The 24681-nt window shown below is 44.3% G+C and overlaps 1 protein-coding gene across 4 annotated transcripts in view; it reads right to left on the reverse strand.

Annotated features, from left to right (window-relative positions):
* Window positions 1-24681, reverse strand: part of LOC139829541 (uncharacterized) — a 292141-nt gene that overhangs the window by 188673 nt on the left and 78787 nt on the right. For all 4 annotated transcript variants that reach the window (XR_011742056.1, XR_011742058.1, XR_011742057.1 and 1 more), the window contains one exon: window positions 6885-6999. The gene's annotated coding sequence lies outside the window, so the exon portion shown is untranslated. The remainder of the gene's footprint in view (window positions 1-6884; window positions 7000-24681) is intronic.

Raw genomic sequence — 24681 nt, forward strand, 5'->3', positions numbered from 1 at the left:
GAGCCATTTGCTGTGAATGAAAGATACTGAAGTACCAACAACCTACTTTCTCCTCAAGAACAGCTCTAGGCCATTTGTGGCTCACTCAGGATGATGCAAATGACAGAACAAAACTAATTATTTTGTGTATTTGCTTACATTTGTTTCAGTTCTAGATTTCTGTTGACTTGAACTTACGGGTTCAGACATTTTGAGCGCAGGGAGCTAACAGCAAAGCTTCCCAAGAAGTCCTTTACTGGCTATTGTCAAAGCTATTCCTCTTTTTCATTGTTGCACACGCAAAATCCCAGAATTTTAATGTTAATAAATTGTATTAAATTCTGTTAAATCTAATCCAAATATGAAGGGAGGGAAACAACACAACACCTCCCTTCTCATGGACCTGCCCTGGAATCCTGCACGAGGGGAAGGAAGAATCTGAAATAGGTTTTCACATCATCACTGAAGCCTTGCCTGGATATTTCTGTAGTAATTTAAATTTAATAAAGCCATCATCTGTAAATTTGCTCTCCTCTCCTTTGAATTGGAAAGCATTTAGTCTCAACCCCTGCAGCCTATTGTGATCATACAGAAATGCTAACGAGGGTTATGTCTCAATCTCGTCCTCCCTGGTGCAAACACAGTAACTGAGTCTTTTCAACTCAGGAACCTCATTCATCTTCTGCGAGTTTTTCTGTTGTTGTTATTGCTACTCTCCTATTCCTTTTTCCTCCTTCTCAGCTGTCGCTGCTCTGGCACTACGTGTCTCACAGAAGTTTTGGATGCATGTGGTAGGGACTAGAAACGCTTCTCTTCTGAAATGTTATTTCTGTAATGCACACAAAGCGCGATATAATAACGTGCAGCAGTCCAGCTCGCTGCTGCAATGACAGCCTGGAAACTGAGAGCCTGTTAGCACAGCCATGCTGCAGATCTGCCCAGAGCAGGGCTCCAGAATTAGGGCTTATCCCTGCCAGAGAGATGAGAAACAGCAAAAGAGAAAGCAGCAGTTCTGTGGCTAGGGAAAGAAAGGGCAAGATAAGGAATTCCACAGGACTGAAGTGCATTATCAATATGCCTCTATCACTCCCCAAGAGACAGCTTTTAAACTTGATCGGATTCAACCTCTACTGAAACATTGCATATGAAGAGATGGTAGAAACACTTGTGATGCTCCAGCCCTCTCCATCCCAGCTCACGGCACCAGCAGCGCCAGTACCGGTACCAGCTCTATGGACACGGAGGCTGCAGCCCCATAGGGCAGCTGTGGGTGCTGGTACCCCCGGCTGCAAACACACAAGGAGCAGGTCAGGAATACACAGCCTTGTCCTAAATATTTCTCATCATCATCAGAATTTACCTCCCTGAGCTCCAGGCCGCATTCAGCCCGCTGACATCGGTCCAGGGGGATGGTGTGCACAATCCCTGGGGACATCTTTGCTTTAAGGGTGAAGAAATGTGCTCCATTCTGCAGAAGCCATCGTGAACCCCACTGCCTCTTGCTGCGATGCCCCCCTGCAGCTCCCAAAAGGGTTATTTACAGAAATATGGTGAAACAGGAGAGGACGTGAGGGGTTGGATGTCAGCTCCCTACACCAGATGGCTTTACTGGCTTTGCAAAGGCATTTCTACTGAATAAGGAACAAAAGGATTAGGAAAAGGTGTGAATAATGCACTCCTACCCCCGTCTATCCCCGCTTGCTCTAACAGATTGGTAAAATAACTTCATCCCCCAGTTTATTAACAGCTTGCCCTCTCTTGTATCTCACCTCCGTAATGAGATAGAGCAGATATGATGGATTACATTTTGCCTCCCGCTTCCATCCCGAATGAATTATCATCTCGCTCTCCCCGTGGTTCGGCCGCCTGCAGCCTGCTAAGGGTTGGGAAGCGAGAGGGGGAGGATGAAGAGCTGTGATGTAGAAGGTAAAGGTCCCACTGAGAAAGCAGTTTTAATTTTCAGACTGCAAGATATGAAATTAAAAGAGAACAAGGAGATTCTCTCTCCTGTATTTCATCTGGCGGTACTAAAAAAACAAACAAAAATCCTATTGCAGCTCTCACTTGTAAAACTTCGCCATCAAGGGCTCAGAGCCCAGACACCATCAATCACTACGAGCCAGGCTCATTTTTCCCCCCAACCAAAAATCCTTATTCTGCAGCTCTGGCCCAGCAAAATCCCTCAGAGCCAAGTGTTCCCAGAGCCGTGTTCTGACAAGAACTACTTTATATCATCTCTCTTCATAAGAGCATCAGGGTTTTACATCTGAAATACAACATTACTTTTGGGCATCTTTCTTAATCAAACCCCTGAGTAAGAGAAGTCAGAGAGGTTTTTTTTCAAGCATATTGAATGCTTCAGCTGGTTTAGGTGTATTAGAGAAATCAAGATGCTTCAAGATTAGTGATGTAGCACAATGCTGCTAAATAAGCTACTGCCTGACCCCAACCATTATCTCATCAGACCTGATACTTCAAGGAAAGAAAACTCTCAGTTCCTTGCCCTGGACACTGTTTAAAAAAAATAAATGTAAAAATATTAAGGATGATAACACAGAGCCATGCTGGAACCCAGGTAATTCTGCATCTCTCGTTTTATACAAGACCTGCTGGTTTGAAATGTCCCAGAAACACAAAGTCCTTGCAAAGAGAAGTAAGAGTTGCACAGTCCAGCTCAGAGCACTCTATCTGCGGTGTATCTTTCAGCGCCAAGTTTGAGTAATTATATGTTGAGTAAAGGCAGGATGGTGGAGCCAGGCAGGCTCTTCTTGGTGACAACCAGTGATAGGACAAAGGGCAATGGGTTCAAACTGGAACACAGGAGGTTCCACTTAAATGTGAGAAGCAACTTGTTCCTGGTGAGGGTGTCAGAGCCTGGCCCAGGCTGCCCAGGGAGGTTGTGGAGTCTCCTGCTCTGCAGACATTCAAACCCGCCTGGACACCTTCCTGTGGAACCTCAGCTGGGTGTTCCTGCTCCATGGGGGGATTGCACTGGATGAGCTTTCCAGGTCCCTTCAACCCCTGACACTCTGGGATTCTGGGGGTAAATTAAATCACAAAATCATTTTAGCTTTTGAGAAACTTGATGAGTCGCTCTCTACAAACTAAGTGAAAAAAAAAAAAAAACAGAGGAGAAGGCTTAGCTGACTTAGCAGCTTATCAGACACCTTTAATTTCCATCTTCAGAATTTCATGCTGCGGTGAGAATACGAAAGATATTGATTTTTGCTCGTACCTACGATGCAGGACAAGATCTAAATTTGATTTCAGTTACCCTATGTGCTATGCAGTAAGGCAAATTAAAACCAGCGGCAAAGCGGGTCCCTGTGGCAGGTAACCTTGATCACACACACCGCAGGAACACCCGACGGCGCCCGCTGCTTCGGGGCTGTGCAGATACAGCACCTGCTGGGCACGTATGCACATAGTGCCTATAGGAACAGGCTTAGCGCTCGCTCCCATGGTTCCCACAGGCAAGGTAAATGCACACTGCAAAAGTTGGCTGACTTTTATTTTTGAGGTGTAGAATCACAGAATTGTTTTGGTTGGAAAAGACAAGATCGAGTCCAACCGTTAACACAACGCTACCTCTAAACCCCAAGAGCCTTGTCTAAAGGTTTTCCAGACTATGAGCCAAGCTCTTTCTTACTGCTGTTTGGGACAGCAAGCGAGGACTCTTGTGCTGAGCCCACCTTCCCCATTCCACCCCATCACACGTCGAGCAATGCTCCTTACAGCCAGATATCAAATGATCCTGAATGTCACGAACCCGGCTTTGTAGTCAGGGCTTTGGCTTACAAGGATTAAAGCTTAAACACGCCGAACCTACATTCTGTGTCTAATAATCCTGTAATAATACCTCCCTAAGACTCGGAAGAGCAAAAGAAATAAAGGGGTGAAGGCAAAAAAAAAATATATATATATATTTGTTGTAAATTCCCGCAAAACATGGGTGGGCTGGAAAGATCTGCTCCAAACTCGCCCCCGCGAGCAGAGCAGGGGAGGAAACACGAGCGGAGGAACGCTGAAAAGACAAGGAACAGACTCTGACAGATGGATGTAAATGTGCCTTTCAGTGCAGGAGAACAGTTGATTCTAAGGCATGAAATCAAATTAGTGCATCTGCAGCTGCCCATGTGTCATCCAGCTTCATCTTCTACACACTAAAGACATTTTTTAACCTCATGTTCGCTACACTTTTTTTTTTTGTAATATTACACTCAAGGATTTGCAAAATGGTATTGGCAGGTATTAAAATGAAAGCTGAAGCGACAGTGCAATCTGTCTCCTTTTCTATTGTAACATGACAGAAATCTTCTTTGGATTCATTTACTATCAGGTAGGAGAAGAGTTGGAAAAAATAAAATCCCAGTCTCAACTTGATCCAGAAATGCAAAACTCTTCAAAAACTGTGAGTAGTTCTGCATATCCCGATGAAGTTGTGGCTGGTTGGTCCTCCAATCACCTTCTGGAATATCTCCGCTTGTCTTCTCTAAGTTGGGTTGATTAACTCTTCTATTCTAACATGGCTGGTGGACCAGTGCAGGATCATATGTCTACACACATGGAAAACACCATCTTCCCTGTTAAAGACCAATTAAAGTTATTAGATGTCCATATATAGTGTATCCATATTGCACTACAACCATATGGAAGTTAAACGATGAATAATTTTAAAATGAATATTTTAAAACAAGAGTCTCATTTGCAGTCTTAAACTTTCAGACTTGGTGCTTTTAACTTTAAATTACTTGTTATTTCAAAACTCGGGAACAATGCAGACAGCACAGATGATCACAAATTTGTTGTCTGATTTTCAGCACAAACATTATTGTACTACACTCGAGCTTTGCATGAGCAATCGTTACATTACGGAACACCTGCCTCCAGCCCTCCGAATTGATCAAAACAAAAAGCTGAACTTGTACAGTTTTTATAACCAATTCCTGAGGGTTTGGTCAAATTCAATACAGGATAAAATTAAACAGAGATTGATTTATGTAGAAGGAACTGCAGTTGCGAGGTGGGTGAATTGTGTACACCGCACGTGGGAATGGCTATTGTCTGAACACAAGTCAGATTAATTGTAATAGAAATAGGAAGACAAAAGGTACAATTTTTTTCCTGTTTTCCTTGCAGTGCAAGGACCAGACTAATCTGTGAGCCAAAACACAAGGAAAAGCGAATACAGGAAGAGTGATTGTTTTCTTGCAACACAACAAGACAGCAAAACAAAATGAGGGTCTCACAAGTCCTTATCATTTGATTCCCATCCCTGATGCTCCATTTGTCATCCTCTGCAGAGCACAAAGTCAAGACTTAGTATGTTACTGAGTGAAGAATTCTATCAAACAGAAGGACCTGAGCGCTGGATCCCACACTGGAACCGTTTCTTCACACCTGCCGAGGAGGATTCATCTGGTCCTTCAGCATTTTTCTATCATTTCCTCTGGCAGAGAAGTGGGACAACAAAACTTCGGGAAAGGCACCTCAGAACCCAGCAATATAAACATGAAGGAGAAGCCATAAGGGAAAAGCGAGCGGGTGTTCTGCATCCCAACCCATCCTGAACAAACCACCAGGGCTCAAATTACTGTTTATTTTTATCATAGGGGAAATCCCAGTTGAGCACCGAGAACCCTCCACGCAGAACAAGTTGCTACCACAAAGACTTCATAGCTAAAATCACTTCATCATCATGTCTCCTATGAGAATGGCTGTAGCTTCCCTGGTGATGTTGCTTGAGCAGTAGGAAACTTCTGCATCAAGACATGATCCAAAAGCAGCTCTTTTTATGTAGATCTTCCTCCTCTGACTCAGCACTACTGATGAATAACACCGCTCGCAAAGCACCTCCAGCAAGCCTTCAGCCCACTGCCATTCTGGATTATTTTCCCCCCATCCCACTTGCCTTTTCCTTGAAAACCCAGTGACGGCTTTGTCATGTTACCACTTCAAATCCCCTGTTCTCACACACATGCTACATCCGTGACCCCCGCTGTGGTCGCACACTCAAAGCAAAGTGCCAAACAACGCGGGGAGAAGGAGAAGAAATCAAAGCATTTTAGAAGTCTTACGCTTGGCAAAAGCCGTGTATAATTTTGCTTAGGCTGCAAGTTGGCTTGAGAAAACAGTATCAAAGCACCATCTTTTCCAATTGCTTGAGCTTTACTTTTTCAGTTTATTTTTACTGCTTATTGTAGATCCCAGACTGACAGCTCTGAAAACCACACATTTTCCATTTATGCAAGAATACCAAGCAACAACCCAGCGACAGCACAGGATTCTGATACATCTTCCCCCAATAACCAACCCAAACTGTTGACCTGGAAGCACCACCTAAAAGGATTGCGAACCCACAGTCCTGCCCTGCCCTTGGTTTTCTTCAAACTCCCTACTTTTGGAAATGTTGGTGAAAGACAGAGCCAGAACTATAAACTGACACTCCAGTAATGAACAATTGATGAATATTTCACAACCAATCTGCTCAAAGTCCATGATGCTGCATACAAATGGAAACCTAATATAATAAACACTCAAGTCTCCTGGAAGACCAAGTCCTGCAAAACAAAATACTCCTCTAGCTGTAAAAGCCCATTTAGTGTAAATCCACAATGCACAGGTATTTTTTGCATTCCAACGCCAATGTAAAATCCCCATTCAGGCTGATTTTACAGTGCTCTGACTTCGTTCACCAGTAGCAAAGAGACCTTTATTATATTCCTGGAGATAATGAAGATAAGGCTGGCAAACTCATCTCTGCTCTGTGTGTGCAGTGGGACCATCCCCCTGTTCACCAGCAGCTCCAACACAAGTGTTTGAAACTCCCAGCGCTCTTCATTCATAACCTAAAGCAGAAAATTGCTATTTCTATAGCAACCTTTTAAAACAAAAAACGCTGTTACCTCTAAACCTGTTGGCAAAAGTGATTTCTGCGGGCTCATCCCCGGCGGCAGACGAGATGTTCTCATAACACATCCCTTCCCAACAGCTGGGTGCAAATTACAGCAGCTGGACTTCCTGCAATCAGCATAAAAGTTGACAATGCATTACGTTTGGGAGTCAGTATTTCGGAGTATTTCTATTACATCAGCTATGCAATTGGAAAAAACCACACAAAATAAACCAGCTCATCCTTGTATATGATAAAAATAAGTAGATAAGTTCGCTGCTATGATTTTGGAAACTTTGGACACTTGCAAGATTTACATGCCGTACACAGTTTATTACAAGCTACCAATTAAAACGCTTCTCCTACATCAAAGAAAGTCAGTTTTTGGTACCCAAGACACAGCTCCCAAACCACCCCCTGCTCTGATTTACCGCAGTCACCCTGCGGGCTTTGCAGAAACCTTCATTCCTCATTCACCCGCACTTCTTGCACCCCTGGAAAGCCCCTTTTCTGTGGAGCTGAGTGCAATGGGGGGGCTGCAGAGCTCAGGATGGAAACACCACCAGCCCCCCCGGCTCCTCGTGGGCGTCGCGACTCACGCAGCGCAAAGCGGGGTGGAAAACAAGCTGAGAAGTGGATGGAGATGGACCTTTTTGATCTGCTGCCTCGTGATGCGCTGTCAAAGAGCGAACGCGCCTCGGAACATGTAAACACTTCAAGCAAACCTTCCATTTGCATTCAAACAGACCCACACTGTGGAAAAACCTCCTAAGTGGCACTCGGGCTCCTGCACCAGCCATGGACTGGTTTTATCCCCCCCGGATCAAAGAGCAAGATGAACTACAAAGTGAATTAATCTCCTAAGTGACACTGGTGCAGGCAGGTGAGCTGCAAGGACTGTGGGGCCGAGGGAAGAGCAATGGACAGTGATGGTGATGACACCTTCAGTCTGTCCCCAGCATCCCAGGGACATCGGATAAACCCACACAGGTCGGCCCTGGCATTTCTGCTGCTGTTTGACTCCATCGCAGCTCCGGTCTCCTGCAAGCAGAGCTTGTTTCTGATCTCACATCCCAGAGCGCAGCAGATCATTTGCGCTTCAGTTTTCACATCTGGGAAGTGTTTCAGGACACAGTGTGAACAGCTGCAGGGAAGCAATAATCATTAATATTAATGATTATTGCAACTATATTGTAATCACCTACCAACCCAACTAACTTCTTAAAAACCCCATGAATGACTTGATACACCCCAGAAATGGCAAGCATGCAGGAAATTAACCCTAAGAAAACGCAGAAACATTTGCAGCTTTATCCGCTTTTTCCGTCAGTGGCCATGTAAAAACAAGAAAAAATTGAGATTTTTAACTTAAATGTAACTGAAATACCCGAGGGCAGCGTTAAAAGGCGATGGAAGAGGCTGTGGATGAGCCGAGCGGGCGCTGTGCTGTCCGAGGGCCCCCCCTAGTGCGGCTCCCCTGTTTCTGTGCTGCTGGAATTATTTCCATGCAACTGCATTATTATTTATGCCCATTTTCAGGAGAGGGGAAAACATTTGGGGGAGCTCAGATGAACCAGTTGGGTTGTGCACGAAGTCCTGCTTCAACACTCCTTCCTATCTGACATGCTGAGAAATTAGATAAAGATCTTCATCATTATATAGGCTAAATCTCATTTGGAAAGATTGCAGAGGGAACTGTAAAGATTCCAACCCAATCTGGGTAAACAAGTTTATATCCTTACTTTTCCAGTGTGGTTTATCTGTCAGATTAGACATTCAGCTCTGCAGTCCAGGTTAATCAAACATGTTTAAAAACATAAATAACGTGCTGCCATGAATAATATTGGTAGATAGACTGATCCGAATGTTATCAAGTGAAATGAATGACTTTAGGACCTAAAAGTATTTCTGTTATCAGATTACACTTGCATATTTTTTATAAAACTGTGAGGGGGTTTTTTGAGTCTCAGTAAATTAAATTCAGCTCTTGAAATCTCTTTGAGTTGCAGAATATCTGCAACAGAATAGAACCCAGGTTTAAGGACTTAGTGAGGAAACAACTGGGTGTGATCCGAACTTACCAGTTCTACTGATAAAGGATGAAATGCGAAAAAAAAATTATGATAAGAATAACTACAGAAATGTGTTCCAGGGGAACACCCATCTTCCCAAGGGATCTTCTCCTTAAGGCCCTTTCCCAGAGATGTTTCCCATACCCACCCGCTTGGGCCAAACAAGCATCTCACCCGCACCCCAGAGTGATTAAAATCACTGCCCCCCTCATTTCTCTAACGAGGGTGGTCAGTCCAGAGCTCTGCTCCCCATCACAGGGCTGGGGGCTATAACACTTCACACCCCATGTCCTTCCCAACAGCCAAACCCCCACATTTTCACATCAATCACGACATTCCCAAAGGCAGAGACACCATGGGAAGGACAGCAGGAAACAGCTTCGCTCTGGGAGCTCTTAAATTGGTGGAGCAGCGAAAAGAAGCCACCCCAGACTCCTGCTCTTCACATTTAGGAGCCTTTTCTTGTGGCCCACAGTAGCAAGGGAGATAAGAGCTGGAATTCCTGCAGCTAGTGAGAGATGCCTTAAGAGGGCTGTCTAACCAAAAATCTCGCCTGTGTGTTTCCAGTAGAGTTCATTAAGTGTTTTGCCTCCCTGAAAACCTCTTGTTCCCCCAGACTCTCTCAGACTCTCCAGTGGAGAGGAGCCGGTCCCAGGGGTGTTCTCCATCACCGGCCCCATCGCGCTGCACATCAAACCTCACCGTGAACTCCAACACATCCTTTTGATTTGTGAGGCTCACAAAAGGATCAAGGCTTCGAGCTGCTCAGAAGGGGAGGATCAGGTTATGAGTTCTCTTACTCTGTTGCAGGAAGAAAATATTTTATGCTCCTATAAGTTTCACATCCAATTTTTTCCCCCCCCACCATTATGCCAATGAATAACTATTAATTTCTTAAACAGCCACCTGAGACCCTCACAGGTCATTGGGACAAATGACTTGTGCAAACACAGCTCGGTCATCTCGCTCACTCTATTCTCCTCATTTTTACAGCACTTTATTTAGTTGTCTATATACTAAAAAAGCTCAGTGCTTTGCCTTAACAGCCGACAATGAGACCCTGACCTAAGCCCCGAGACACAACTGCACTGAACTGCCCCCATCACCAGGGATGAAGCAGATATTTCTGTATGCAAAACACCAAAAAAAGGAGACAGAAAGAGGTGATGGAATACAAAGCAGAAGACATTGCAAAGATGGTTAAATAAAAAGTCTTTAAAAAAAAAAATAACAGTTTTTTATAGTGCAAATGTGGAAAAAAAACCACCCAGAGCAATATGGGTTACGGAACATTTGTCAATAAGAGAATAAAAGCAGGCACTAAAACAACAGAAATAATGACTCTGCTTTCCAGATTTTGATTCTAAACTGCCTGAAGCACCAGACGCTTATCTGAAAAACTCTTCTTCAGCACCGAATCTCACTGTTTCGCCTCAAATAGCTGTAGTTAACAAATATTCCGTGTGTGTGTACGAGAGCCGCTGACAGCCAGCCTATAGCTATATGGAGAGATGGAACCGCCGAGAGGGACCAGAAGCAAAAAGAAATATTAGAGTAATATATCTTCAGCTTGGAAAAGATATTTCCTTATTGTGTGTCTTTCCCCACCATGCCTGAGGGAGCTGCGACCTCAAATTGTACCTAAAGCTCCGCTGTGTGCAGGGAACGCCACGGAAATTGTCACCTCCACGAGAATTGTCCCATCACAAGCCACCGTCCAACCTGCCCACCTCCATCTTCCGGAGCATGCAACACCATGGGATTTTCCTCCATGGTCTTCATAGAACAGCTGTGCCAATCACTACAGATGTGCCATGAGAGGATATTCCCAGAGGAACAGGAGGATGTCACCACTCCGAGACAAGGCACAGCCAACCAGCCCTTCCCTTCGCTCTTGTTGCTCGTGGTTTTGCCACGGTGCCGAAGCCAAGCGGTCCAGCCACAGCTCCAAACTCCATCTGTGTGTTTGAACCATGATGGTTTCAAAACCAGATCATCGACGTTTAAAAAAATAACTGTTTCACAGCATGCTTCCAGATGTTCTTGCTTTCATTATTGCCTTATTCCTTAAGAAGTCAACGGTATGTGATATATTAAACACATAATCCGCTCTGACATTCATCTACATGCTGTTGTCTGGTGGGAGTTTCTTCTGAGACAAGTGCATTATTTCTTGCACAATTACTGAAATGAGATTTGGGTTTAAGAGCTGCCAGAATGCAACAAGTAGACGTCCTCGGGGTGAACTGAATCCCTCATACACAAGGTACAAGACGGGCAGTGGTAGGACCAGCTATACATCTCCTTATATATAATCCACCTACCACCAGCTGGTGGAATCATTCTGTCAGTGTTGACATTTCATTTTCTGCTATAAATATTGTTCTTCTGTCCGGTTGCAAGTCACAGAGAAAGCAAATATCGATGGAAAAGATACCCTAGAGCACACCTCGACTCCTCCGGCATCCAGAGATGCTCCCACCTGCTTATCCACAGGGATCTGAACATCAGAGGACTCCAAAGAACCTCAGCGATGCCTCATTAGTAACTAATTTTACTCTAGAACCCAAGAATTCCTGTTCCCCTCAAATACTTTCCAAACAAGAACACACCATGAAGTTCAGCCAGCAGAATCATGTTCTCCTTATACCTCCAGGAGGAAAATAAATGTGCAATTTTACCCTCAGAGATGTGACTTTGGAGAGCCCTGGTGGAAAATGCTCTCAGAATCCCGGTTTTGCCTCTCCCACCCAACTACAGCACTTCCCGCAGAAGCGTTTTGTCAATGGTCCTAATGAGTTAAGGGAAAAAAAAAAAAGAGGGAAAACACACAACCAAGAAAAACCAACAAACCAACCACTACACAAAACCCCAAAGCAGTGGAGTGTTTGCCTACAGCCACCCACATTATCTGGGTAAGGAGATTTCTACACCACTCATGGGGATCCCCCATTCACTCGGGCATGACAAATTATATTAACACACCTATTTATTTCCCTCCATTTGGATTTCTCTTGTCTGAACCACACGAGTGTCCATATACGCCTGCATTTGATTACAGAATTGCTTTGTATTCCGTTTAAGACTGTTTCATCTGTTACCCAGGGATGTAGGAGGACTCCGAGTTGTGTTACCTTCTAGTCTCTGCCAATAATGTCATAATTTGATATGGAAACTATGCATACCATTGTATCCTAATTTGCTATTTCAAACATGCTTTGGCAGACAGCTGACTCCTATTGATGCAGCTATCTGATTTCTCTCTGCCTTTTTATTCCGAAAACACTCGGAGGGAATACGTCGTATCGCATTTTCGTTACGCATACTGAATCTATAACTTCCATTCTCTTTTCTTTCCTAGAGATTGGTCAATATATGAGCACATTAAGAAAAACAAAGGAAAATGCCAAGATGCAAACTGGGTCAAATTCAACCACATGCTACAGAGAGAGAGCTCTAGAGCTCTCAGGAACTTGATCTCTGTCATCTTCATTCTGCTCGTCCTGTTCCAGCTCCTTGTCTCCACATTCCCCATCACTTCCATCTCCCCTCCCAAGCATCATCATCTCTTCTTCCACCCACCTGTACTGATTTCTGCATGCAAGGAGTTAACGAGGAGGCACCCGGCCCCAGTGAAGGGAGAATATCATGAGAATATTGGCGTATTTTAAAAGGAGATGAGGATGGTCTTCTACAGAACACGAACTCTAAAGATGAGGATTCATCTCAGCTCAGGATGCCCCCGCTTCACACAAACCGCACTCATCGGGGTTGGCGTAAATGGGAATTAATTTCACCCAAAACACTGCAAATGCTTAATATTAAGAACAGTTGGATATAAAACAGAGACTGCTGCTCATGATGGATCGATATTTACAAGGAAGTGACAAAAAGGCAAGTGGTGCTGCCATCCACCCCACATAAGCGACACGAACTGACAGGGAGGCCAAACCAGCCGCCGACATAATGAAAATTATAGCACCAAAGCAATACCAATTCCATTGAGGAAGCAGTTTGCCAGAGCAAAAAGAAAAACAACCACCAAGTTCAAAAAGAGGTGGTCAGGCAAATGCAAATGGGAAAGGGAACTGAGGAAAAGCAACGGAAAAGTCAGAGTGACAAAGGGACAGGCAGCAAGGGCTCCCTCCTTCCCGGAGAATCAGCAAAACCACCTCATTGGAAAGAATATTTCTGCCACTTCTAATTGTTCCCGCATGGCTAACCGCCCTAATTCAATTAAGTTTTCATTTCTAATGAACTCCAGTGAAAAGAGCTCAGTTATGAAACCAAGAGTATCACAGGATAATTGTGAGCCCATCTGAAGCAAACACATTCCCCCATGCAGGGGATGCTGGGAGCCAGCCAGAACATTTTGTCTTCAATATATCAATAAAAAGAGTTACTCGGAATTAGCAAAGCCTTTCATTTACTTTCAGAGTATCTTCATACAAAATGTAAATGACCAGGTAGCGGCCACACAGCTTTCAGAAAGCTTCAGCATTCTGAAGAACAGGTTCATTTTACATCACCTGGTGTTATTACTTGAATTGCCATCTCTCCCTATCACTGGATATGAATTTTACCCCCGAGAACAACGATTTTTTTGTATATTTTATGAATTCTACGTGCATTAGGACCCCCCATATGAACTCAAGGAAGATAAAAAGTGTCATTTAAGATGGGAGAGAATGAAGGTTATAAATGGTTTCAATTAAAGCTGCGCAAACCCCTGGATTCCCTGGATTATGTTTTCCACATTTCAATATTTGTCCATGATGTGCACACAAACAGCCCTCTGAAGAATCCTGCCTTCAGTAATTCTCCCTTTTCTTAATCCTCATGTACAAAGCCTGGTCTCCTGGGATATTAAGACAATCTCATAAGGACAATCCAACTTCATATTGATTCTGTTTCCCAGATCCATAAAATTTGTTGCCTTAGGAAACACAAGAGTGAAGAAAAAACAAAAGCAGTGGCATGGTTTAATTTAAATACCACTGCTAACAAAAGGAAAATAAACACAAATGGGAAAAAGAAAAAGCAGAGGATGATGCTTGTTTGCTAAGATTGTGCTAGGTGAAACACGCAATATAAACTGACAGGGGAAGGAGAGGATCATTGTTTGAATAACATCAATATCAGCACAGACACATACAAATCTGGCAAGGGACGTGGAAGATGCAAACTCTGAATAACACTGATGTACTGGTAAATATTATTCAGACGGTGAGGGGGAAGGAGGCAGAGCAGAGGCCAGGTCAGACCGGGAGACACTGGGACTAACATTATATTTACTTCAAATTACAGAATCCCAGAGTGTCAGGGGTTGGAAGGGCCCTGGAAAGCTCATCCAGTGCAATCCCCCCATGGAGCAGGAACACCCAGCTGAGGTTCCACAGGAAGGTGTCCAGGCGGGTTTGAATGTCTGCAGAGAAGGAGACTCCACAACCTCCCTGGGCAGCCTGGGCCAGGCTCTGACACCCTCACCAGGAACAAGTTGCTTCTCACATTTAAGTGGAACCTCCTGTACCCCAGTTTGCACCCATTGCCCCTTGTCCTGTCACTGGTTGTCACCCAGAAGAGCCTGGCTCCATCCTCCTGACACTGCCCCTTTCCATATTGATCCCCAGCAATGAGTCCCCCCTCAGTCTCCTCTTCTCCAGCTCCAGAGCCCCAGCTCCCTCGGCCTTTCCTCACACGGGAGATGCTCCACTCCCTTCAGCATCTTGGTGGCTGCGCTGGACTCTCTCCAGCAGTTCCCTGTCCTTCTGGAGCTGAGGGGCCACAACTGGACACAATATTCCAGGTGTGGTCTCCCCAGGGCAGAGCAGAGGGGCAGGAGAACCTCTCTGACCTACTGACCACCCCCTTCTGACCCACCCCAGGTACCATTGGCCTTCCTGGCCACAAGGGCCCAGTGCTGGCTCATGGTCATCCTGAGGTCCACCAGGATTACTACTGGGCAGTAAATACACAAATCTAACAAAGGGCTTCCCAATTTTTTTTTTTTCTCCTCCATTTTTCCATCTGAACCATCCCACTTATAGATCATTGCTAACTGGGGTTTCAGGTATCACCTGCTAACTGCTTAGGTGTAACTAATCCTGCATCAGAAGAGGGAGGTCAGTGATGCTCAACCATGGAGCTGATGCTTTGGAAGATGAGCTGCCCCACCGTGCATCACCACATAGCACAACCACACAATCCAGTACGGAAACAAAACTGAGGAGAAGGAGGAATTTCGGCCCATTTCGTCCTCTCTTCTTGCCAGCAGAACCAGCTCATGTTTTGCAGAGTTTGTCGGACAAACCCCCCCAGTTCTGCACCAAACTTCAACCACAACCAAAAGCTGCAGCCAGAGCTTCCCATTCTCAACACTTCCAGTTGACATTTGAATAGGTAACATACAATTCATTGTGCTAAATCAATTACTGATTATCAATATAGCACTTAGTGATGTATAATTAGCATGTAAAAGATATATTTAGCTGTAGATTATAGTAGTAATAAGGGTTACATGAGGAATAGCTGTATAATTACATTTTATGAATACAGGAAACCTTTGAGAAATGCTCCGAGATTTAATTGACATTTAACAAGATAACTACAGCAAGTTAATTAGAAATTATATGCTAAAAATATGAATTAACTTTTAAGTAATATTTTAGCTTGCTGCAGTATAGCTATAGTAGCTCGTTAGATGCCTGCGAAACACCTAAATTAAACAGTTCTTTCAAATACCATATTTCTAATTCATTTCCCGCAAACTAAAGCCTGTATTATCAGCTTCTCATCCTGAAGCCTTTTCGGTACAAAGAGGCTGAGTTGATCAGCTGAGTGAAAGACTTATTTTTAACAGGTATGAAAGGGCCATAAAAATGAGATTTCTCTTACATTTCTATCAGCATCCAGAGAAAGGATTCCAGCTCAGCTGTGAACCCAGAACAAAAATGCAAACTAAGGCACTGCCAAGCATTTCGACTCCCTGCGAGGTGATACATCAGGGATTCTACAGTGCTAATACAGCCAGGAACATGGAGAATAAAAGCCCCGTGAACCGGTTCTGATGCGGATGGCTGTAATCACGACGAAAACACAATAGCAGGTTCTCAGCACAGCTACGTTATTTTTAGATCCAGGTAGGGTAGCGCAGAGATGATGGAAATGGGGCGCAAAATGAGGTTTGCTATAGATTCTCAGGGAGCTGCAGAGCCAGAGCCCAGCGCCGTTGGCACCTGGATTAACGTATTTCCAGTCCTGGTGAGCGGAGACTTGCGAAAGGCCGGGAGGTTTTACAAGTCCCGCTCTAAGATGAGCATCACAAGATCTAAAGCCTCCACAGCTCAGCCACCAGCATCTTTGATTCTTTTGCATAAGACTCTTCACATCTACACATAATTTTGGCTTTTTTTTAAATGATGATTATTTTTCATTACTCCTTGCCCTGCCATACTTCGCCCACAAGTCACCATAGAACTTCTCTCTATATTTTGCAGCCCCTCAACTATGCACAACCCTGATCTCTGGATGCATAGAGAAGGAATTAAGCTCTTCAGGAGCAAACAGACCACCAGTACTACATGAAAACGGTGCAATTTCTCCTGCTTCTTGCTCTCTTTGCCCCAGCAAACTCCAAGGTCTCTCTCACTACTTTGTTTTCCAAGCACTCGTTTGCATTCCAGACCAGATACTCCAGATTATGCATACACAGAGCACACATGATTTACTGTCCCCGCTCTTGAAAATGTCGCTTACTTCAATATATCACAGGAGGAAATGGAGAAAACAAGATGATAAAGCAGTGAGGGATGGGCAAGATGACCCGATCTGCACCTGAGATTGCAGAACCGCGCAGTTAATGTAAATCGAGGGGTTGTTTTTAAACCGTGAAAGCCAAGCACCAGTGCAAGGCTTCGGACAGGAGATACACCACTCTAGTCCTGGCCCAACGCCTGACTCTACATCTGATTAGAAGTTAAGAAAAGCTTTAAAAAACACAAAGCAAAGCCAACGAGTCAAATTGTCCCTGACATCTCCTCTTAATGCAGAAAGGGCAGGAGAGCAAAGTGCCAGAGTTACACTCTTAGAGAATGGTCGTGGATTTTCCTGGTTATAAACCCTGCCCAACGGTCTCAAAACCAGAGGAGAATGGAGAGAAAAAACAGTACAAAATACAGGAGAAAAACAGGATTTCTGGAAAAAGAGTCTGAGCAGAGCTTACCTTTACACTGACTTTGCACAGACCATGTCTTCTCTGATGAAGCCACATCCTGATGACTTCTGATGAAGCCCAGGTTGCTGAATTTCTACTTATAGCTTTTCTTGCCATGAGTGCTAGCTACTACACTTAGTATAGATTAAAAAAATAAAGTAATGAGGAGAGCCTTTCTTACATCTCACATCAAATACTCCAAAAATGAACAATAGCCCAGGCTGTGGGTTTTTATCAGCTCCCCAGCCCCAGGTGATGATCCACTTGTTAAACTGCTGCAGCTGTGTGTTCAGCACAGATTGAGCAATCCAAGTCTCATTAATGGGGAGAGCAGGGACAGGCCTTGCTGCAGAGGTTCCTTCAACACTTAGAGAACATCTACCTACTCTTTCTTCAAGCATAATTATGGATCCAGGACAATGGATCTCCATCTCCATCCCCACTTTTCTCCTAAGACCTCTGGGGAAGCGTTGGATGGATTCCTAAGCTTCTCCGTGCAAAATATTTTATAGAAGATAAAGTACGTGTTTACATGGGTTCCTCTTTTTACTCGGTGAGTAGATTAGTCAAGATTGATTTTTCTGAGCAAGAGGGTGAGGCCTAAGGTTAGAAGATAAAAGGGTAGATTCCTTTTAAAATGTAATTTAGATTTTTCTGGTATTAGCTCCAGTATCAGCACAAAATCACTGCTATTCTGCAGGCGCACCTGAGGCCCATTGTGCAGCTGCAGGCGAGGGGAACGGCTCCTCTGGCCAAGGGAGCAGCTGAGGATCGGAGTGAGAATTTAAAGCACATCTTTAAAACACTCTCCCCAGTTTCCTGTGGGTGAGTCTGTGAGAAATGACCAGTTCACCACTGGTAGGTCTCAAAGAGCTGGGTGATCCCAAATGGAGATGGTGCACAACTGGTACTGATGCTGCTTTCTGTATCACCTGCTGCTCAGAAACAAAGGCGAAGCTTAGATTTATACAGGATTTCAGATGATTAAGCTGCTGCAATAATAATAAAAAAGAGGTGAAAGAAGCCCATGATATGAACCTGCCAACACAGTTAAGAGTTAGGGCTCAACCTTCAGTTTGAGCTCAAGTTTAAGGGCTTTCTTCTCCAAACTTCCCGTGCCCACTCATGCTGGAGATCAGATCGGAGTTCCTCACTTGGAGCAAACACGGGTTTGCTACCTGCAGTTTGCATTTTGTTGGGAAAAAAAGCATCTTTGTACAACATGTCACAGTGGGCTGGGTAGGAATGGCTGGATTATTCACCGAGAATAATTGAGCTGATACATTTCAGCATTTTTCTTTGAATAAATTATTTGCAAATAAACATTTTCATTATTCGACCATCTCTGATGTTCCATTAGCATTCAGTGAATTATTTATTCAGCAGCTTTTCCCATCAATCACTGAATAAATTATTCGCAAATAAATTATTCTACCAGCTTTTGCTTTAAAGATGTCCCTTTGAGAACAATAGCTTCCCAGAATAGCAAACAGGCAAAGGGAGCAATTTAAAAGGCCTGACTCTCATCTCCGTTGTCTTGGTAGAAATCCAGAGGATTACCATGGAAATTCCTGGCCTTTTTCTGTTTTTACACGTCCGTAAGTCAACTCCGATGGTGGTACAAGGATGCTCAGCAGAAAAATGTCCAGTGCCCTCAGAACAGAGTCTTTGCCTAAATCCCGACAGGCGGGTTCATTTCCAGCTCAGCAAATTGAGCTGGATCCAGGTGACCTGCAATCAAAGCACCAGTTCAGCTCCCATCCGTGTCCGGGCACGGTACCCCAGATATCGCTTCTTTCCATTCCCACACCTTCCTATGCATAATGTATTCAAATCTCATCGCTACACCCAGTCTAAGCCTTGTTTGCGTCTCGGCCAAGGAGGATGAAAGCCCGTTAGAACTAAACGAACGTTACATTTATGCCAATTTTAAGGAATAATTGAGGTGCGGCGCAGGGGAATTTGCTGAACTCCTCTGTCCTTCTAACAAGAAAGAGGCTCTTTTGTTAGGCGGCACAAAAAGTCACCCTCATTAAAACAAGGCGTCTTTATCAAAACCACGTGGAGGATTTATCATCTCACCCATATGCTGGTGCCTTTCAGAGAGATGCAGGAAAAAAGTGGGGGGAGACCGAGTATGGAGCCCTCATTTCAAGAGGGCTAATTATCAAAGCACCGCGATCCTCGTGTCGGTATCAATCACGGCAACACACACGAGGTTGTGCCGGAGTTTTAATAACACCCAACCCTACCTGGGCTGCCTCGTGGTATCACTGCAAGAAATAATTGCTAATTTGCACAAAATGAACAAATGAGGCACAATATAATTGTATGAGGGGGGACAAGCGAACAATAACGCTAAGATATATAATTTGCTTAATATCAGACGCTCTTCCCCCAGTGAACCTTTCCTCATCCTCGGAGTAATTGTGTAATGACATTTATGTGTAATAGACTTGCGACATTATAAATGACACTTATGTCATGATTGTCAGGCTGTGACAGCCTCGGAGACAGCTCCAGTGAGAAATTAATCACTTCGGAGGCTTCAAAGTTGCTCATTTATCGCTGCCAAATAAGATCTTGCAAAAACAAGATCTCGCAATGAAATCTGAGCTCCCATCCAGCCCGCCCTCCAAGATGTGCTTCGTGTCCCTCGTTAAGAGCAGCGCTCTGCATGATCAGCCTTTTCGGCTCACTTCTACTCCAACAACACAGTCAAAGACGTTATTGTCGTCTCCATTTCTTCCCTCCATGTCACAGCACCTTTTACCAGCTCTTAATGGTGTACATGCATCTTTAAATATACATATGTGTTGTATATGCATGTATTAACATCTACATGTTTCACTGCGGGTCATGAAAGTGTTAAATTATTTGTTGTGGAGAAAAGGACATTTTGAATTGTACTGTACATAATTAATACAAAAAAGCAAAGAAAACCTTCTCCAGATCAGCGCAGGGGCTATTATTAGACTATCAAACTGTCATTTTTCAAAGCATTTCAATTGTCACGATTTTTTCTAATGGCTTCTAAAGCATTATCTAATGCCTGGGCCAAAAAAAAGAAGAAGAGGATCAAAGCATGCTGAAAAGCACCAGTCAGACTGGATGACAAATAAGTGTTTGCAGGCTAAACTCTTCCTCTCCCACCTGCCTACAACAATATTTGTGAACTTCAACACGGCTTTGTCTTTTGCTTTTTAAAGATACAGGTGTCCTTATGATTTCCCTTTGTTTTTGATAATATAGAAACATGTGAAGAGCAAGGATGACCCTCGCGGTCCTTCAGCAATGATGCTCTGAGTGATGCAGCACGGGGCTGGTCCCACGGACAAGCAGGGAGATGTGGGGGGTTCTGAAAGAAAACCAAATAGTTGTGGTGGATGAGGATGGAGGAGCAAAAAAAGAATATATGGATGTGTCCTTCTACACTCTATGAACTAAGAACATTGGTATTTGGTGGAACGCATGGGCTGGATGGCTCTGAAGGAGCCGGGATGGTCACCAGCACCCAGGGACAGGTGCTTTTCCTGCTGCTCACCTGGTACCCTCATCCACCAGGATGTCATAGGAGAGCCGTTGCTGTCAATCTCCCTTCCCCTTTACTTTTCCCAGACCATTACATTGCCTTCCTATTCTGTATTTTCGCACAAATTAATGGAATTATGATGCGTGTGTGCAGAAGGGAATAAAGGAGATAACATGACTAGAGTCACGTCCAAGTTGCCTACAGAGCTAAGGAGGGGTTGCCATTTCAGATAAGACTTTTGATCCATCGAGCTTGCCATGTCTAAAATCCCTGTGAGGATCTTTAGCGAGGTCTTTAGAAACAGGTGAACCCTCCCCATCGCGCTCAGAGGCCCCGCGAACGGCTCCACCTTCTCCTAATATCCGCCTAACATTAGGCTGCTAATATAACAGATATTTTTTTTCAGCCTCAACGACAACAGAATTTACAAACTGATTCGGCTTAACCGAGTGTGACCGCAATAGGCTAATTCCACGTTCCTAATTAAATTACATTCTTTTCTAGGTGGAGGTTTATGAGCAGAGGTGAAGAGTAATGACACGAGCAAGCCGCAGAATCACGTGTACATGTTGGAGCCGAGACTCTTGTCTAGATGGCAAAATGAGTTATTCTATTTACATCTCTTTTAAATGTCACAGTATTTTCCTGTGTTTAATCTAGGGCTTGTTTATGCATAGAGTCGTTCTTGGAAGAGGAAATGGGAGCTACGCAAAGGAAAAACTCCAGACCTGACTACAGAAAAGAATGAGTATCTGAGTTTTCTCAAAATCACCACTTGCTATGTACAAAAATACCGCTTTAAACCAGCAACGTTACTGCTGCGAGGTGACTTAGGGGAGTTATTGCTGGTTTCCCTGCCTGGAAGCACAAGCTGCCTCTGTGGGAAAAGACCCAAATTCCCCGTCTGCCACCCAGCTCCAGGAGAGTCACGCTGCACACCCGGCCGCCTTCGTGGCGATGCTTTTCCTCGGTGAAAAGTGGCTGGAATCCAGCTTTGCACTCTGGATGCTCAGAGGCAAAACACAGACTGCAGGCTTCCAGATTTGCCTGAAATCAGAGACAAAAAGGGAAGGAATGCAAGAAGCGGACGTAGATTTGTATGGAGCTGAACTGCCTTGAACAGGTCCCCACCTTTGGAAGGACAGCGAGAGAATTCCAATAAATTGATTTTGATGATGTACTGAGAATCAGGCAGATACTTCATTACATCGACTTGAGATCAAACTTAGGAAGACATAATTGAACCTTCACGAATCCTGCAATCTCGTTTAGACGATCAATTATTTCGTTTATCTACTTCAGGATGCTAATGGCAGCCAAGTAGGGGAGCAGAAGAAAACCCAAGATGCTTAAGCCAGAGTGAAGTTTGTAGGTGTGGCTGAACCAGAATTTTTAAGCTGGGGAGGGTGGGGAAGAGTATGTATTTAAAATGGTATCTAAAACAGAACACAAGAAAAGTCACAGCAAGCTTCACCAGGTGCCATAAGCCTCACATAAATGCAGCATCACAGCAGAACAATAAGCATCTTTTCCTGTAAAAAACCATACACCTTAACTTTAGCTGCAAAGAGCTGCATCACAAAGACACAAATCTAAAGATGCAGATGGGCACTCAGTGCAAAGTACAAAAGCATCTGAGCAGAGCAGGTACCCAATTCTCATGCAAAGCCCCCGCATTTCCCAGAGCTTGAAAATCCACGGCTTTTAAGACTGTGGCTGTAGTTCTTCAGTGCTGAGAAAGGAAGAGCAGTGATCAGCAGAAATGAGGTCGGCTTTCAGAAGCCCAAATCGCAAGGTGAAAAGAGGAAGGGGGTGCAGATTTGAGAAGGGATGCGAGAGGCTGAAGGGATGATGTGAAGGGCACCCCAGGGCTCTGGACACCCCGGCAGCTCCCGAGCGAGGGTTGTGCTGCAGCTGGATGTGCAGGGTAACGAGGGAAGTGCCTCTTCCCAAGCCCGGCAGCTCTCAAAACACGGGGGAAAAAGCATAGCAGGGAGTCAGGAGTGCACCAAGGGGGATGCTCATCACTCGCCATGGTGGGAGCTACAAGAAGAGAGTTCCCAGCCACCGCCTGTCACTTGGCCGGTGACAACCTCGCTGTCCTCTAATTCCACATCTCCCCCAACAGCTTCTACCAGACCGCACTAGGGAAAGGTGACCAGAGAGGCTGATGCTCTCCTGCACCCCAAAGCTGCTCCCAAATTTACCCAACTCGGCACAAGGCCCAAAACGAAACAAGTTTGTGCCTCAGTGTCTGTTCCTGCATTAAGATGTTTGTTCCTGTTACAATTTGTAGCTGGAATTTTCAGAAACGTCCAAAAGATGCCGGCACCCGAAGAGGATCTGGAACTGAGTTAACTCAGTTAAGCGTTTTAAAACTTGGAGCGGTAATAGTCATTATCGTTATATAGCGATGTTATTACTAACAATAACAAGAATAATAATTATTACTGCTGGTAGTTACCATTATTATTGTTATTATTACTTCCTATAGCATTAGGGATCAATTCTGCTGGGAGAAAAATGAGCGTCGGGCCAGGGAGGTAAATGAGAAGGCTAAAGACACAAAGTGAACGCTAGAATAAACAATCCTAGTCCTTTTTTTGGCAGCAAATGCTAAAAGATATCCAGCTGTCCTAGCTCCAAGGAGGGGCATTAATATATCACCTGATACAGCTGAAAAGCTTACAAAAATCTGGTTATGTTTTTTAATCATCTTGCATTTTAGACCTTTAAAGTACAAATATGGATTTCAAACATATCAGGGGAACAAATTAACTTAGAAAAATGGCCGTACTTTCCAAGGTTGCACCTGCCATGAAATTGCTCCAAGTTTGCATTTTCCCTCGGTCTCTAGTGTGTCATTACTGCAGATTGATCGCCCTCCTCTCCCCGGCAACTCCCCCATTAGAGGGTTATTGTATGGAAATTAATGGGAGGCTCGAAACATTTCTTTTGCAGCTGCAGTACTAGAAGTCAGTTTTGATTAAGCACTCGAAACCCGGCAGACTGGGGTGATCTCTTTGCTTTCGTTCCCTCTTTTATTATCACTGGTGTCAAGTTTTGTTACTTCAGCCATTCCCCTGGTACTCCCACTGCATCCTTGTGTAATAATAGGGGTTATCTTTTTAAGTGCACGTCTATTTATTTTAAATATGTACAGGCTGATTCTCACTGGTGCAAAGTCCTTTAACCCGGCCGTAGGAATAATTCCTGCTCATTTTAAAGGCCTGTTTACCCTGGCTGGGTGGAGTAAGGAAGCACCGATATAAATTAATATCAGGAGCATGGATATATCTCTGTTCAATTACCCAAACAGTAGTTATATATGATGTCACTTTTAATGTATAGATGCTCCATCTCTTATTCATCTTGCTGTTTCCTACCTGCCCAGTTTGATCCAGTTCTCCTTGTCAGCTGGCAAATAACAGATATACAAAGTGGCTCTTCCGAAAGAGCCCATATTTTTAAAAAGCCAGGTATTAATCAAAGCCATGATGGAAGACAGGTTGTAAAATACTTGTAAAACGCATGACCAGATACGACGCTCAGAGGACAGCGCTCCACTGCTTCTGTTGTCCCCACAGTTTTTCTTGCAAACAATGAAATCAGTGGGTATAAAAACACAAGGAGAGAAGTTTCTCTCAAAGCGATGCCATTGCAAATCAGGCAATAATCAAAAAAAACCCATGAAACTTCACACTATGTCAGCTAAAATTGCAGTATTGGAGTTGGAAAAGGAAACTGGAGTCATCTGATGCCCATGCATCCCAGTCCCGTCCTTGCAGCTCCCCGAGCGTGGCCTGGAGCAGAGCAGGGACGTTTGCTCCTGGATGCAGCACCCAGACCTGCAAACGTGGGTTTGTGTCCCCCCTGCGAGGCGGCACAAGAGCTGCTGCAGGTTTCTCCTCATTTGCTGCTGTTGGAAACCCACAGGACACCTCAGGTTTGGGGAAGGTTCTTGGGATGCATCGTGTATGGCAACACATGAATG

This window comes from Patagioenas fasciata, chromosome 21, assembly GCF_037038585.1.
Source record: "Patagioenas fasciata isolate bPatFas1 chromosome 21, bPatFas1.hap1, whole genome shotgun sequence".
Lineage (NCBI taxonomy): Eukaryota > Metazoa > Chordata > Aves > Columbiformes > Columbidae > Patagioenas > Patagioenas fasciata.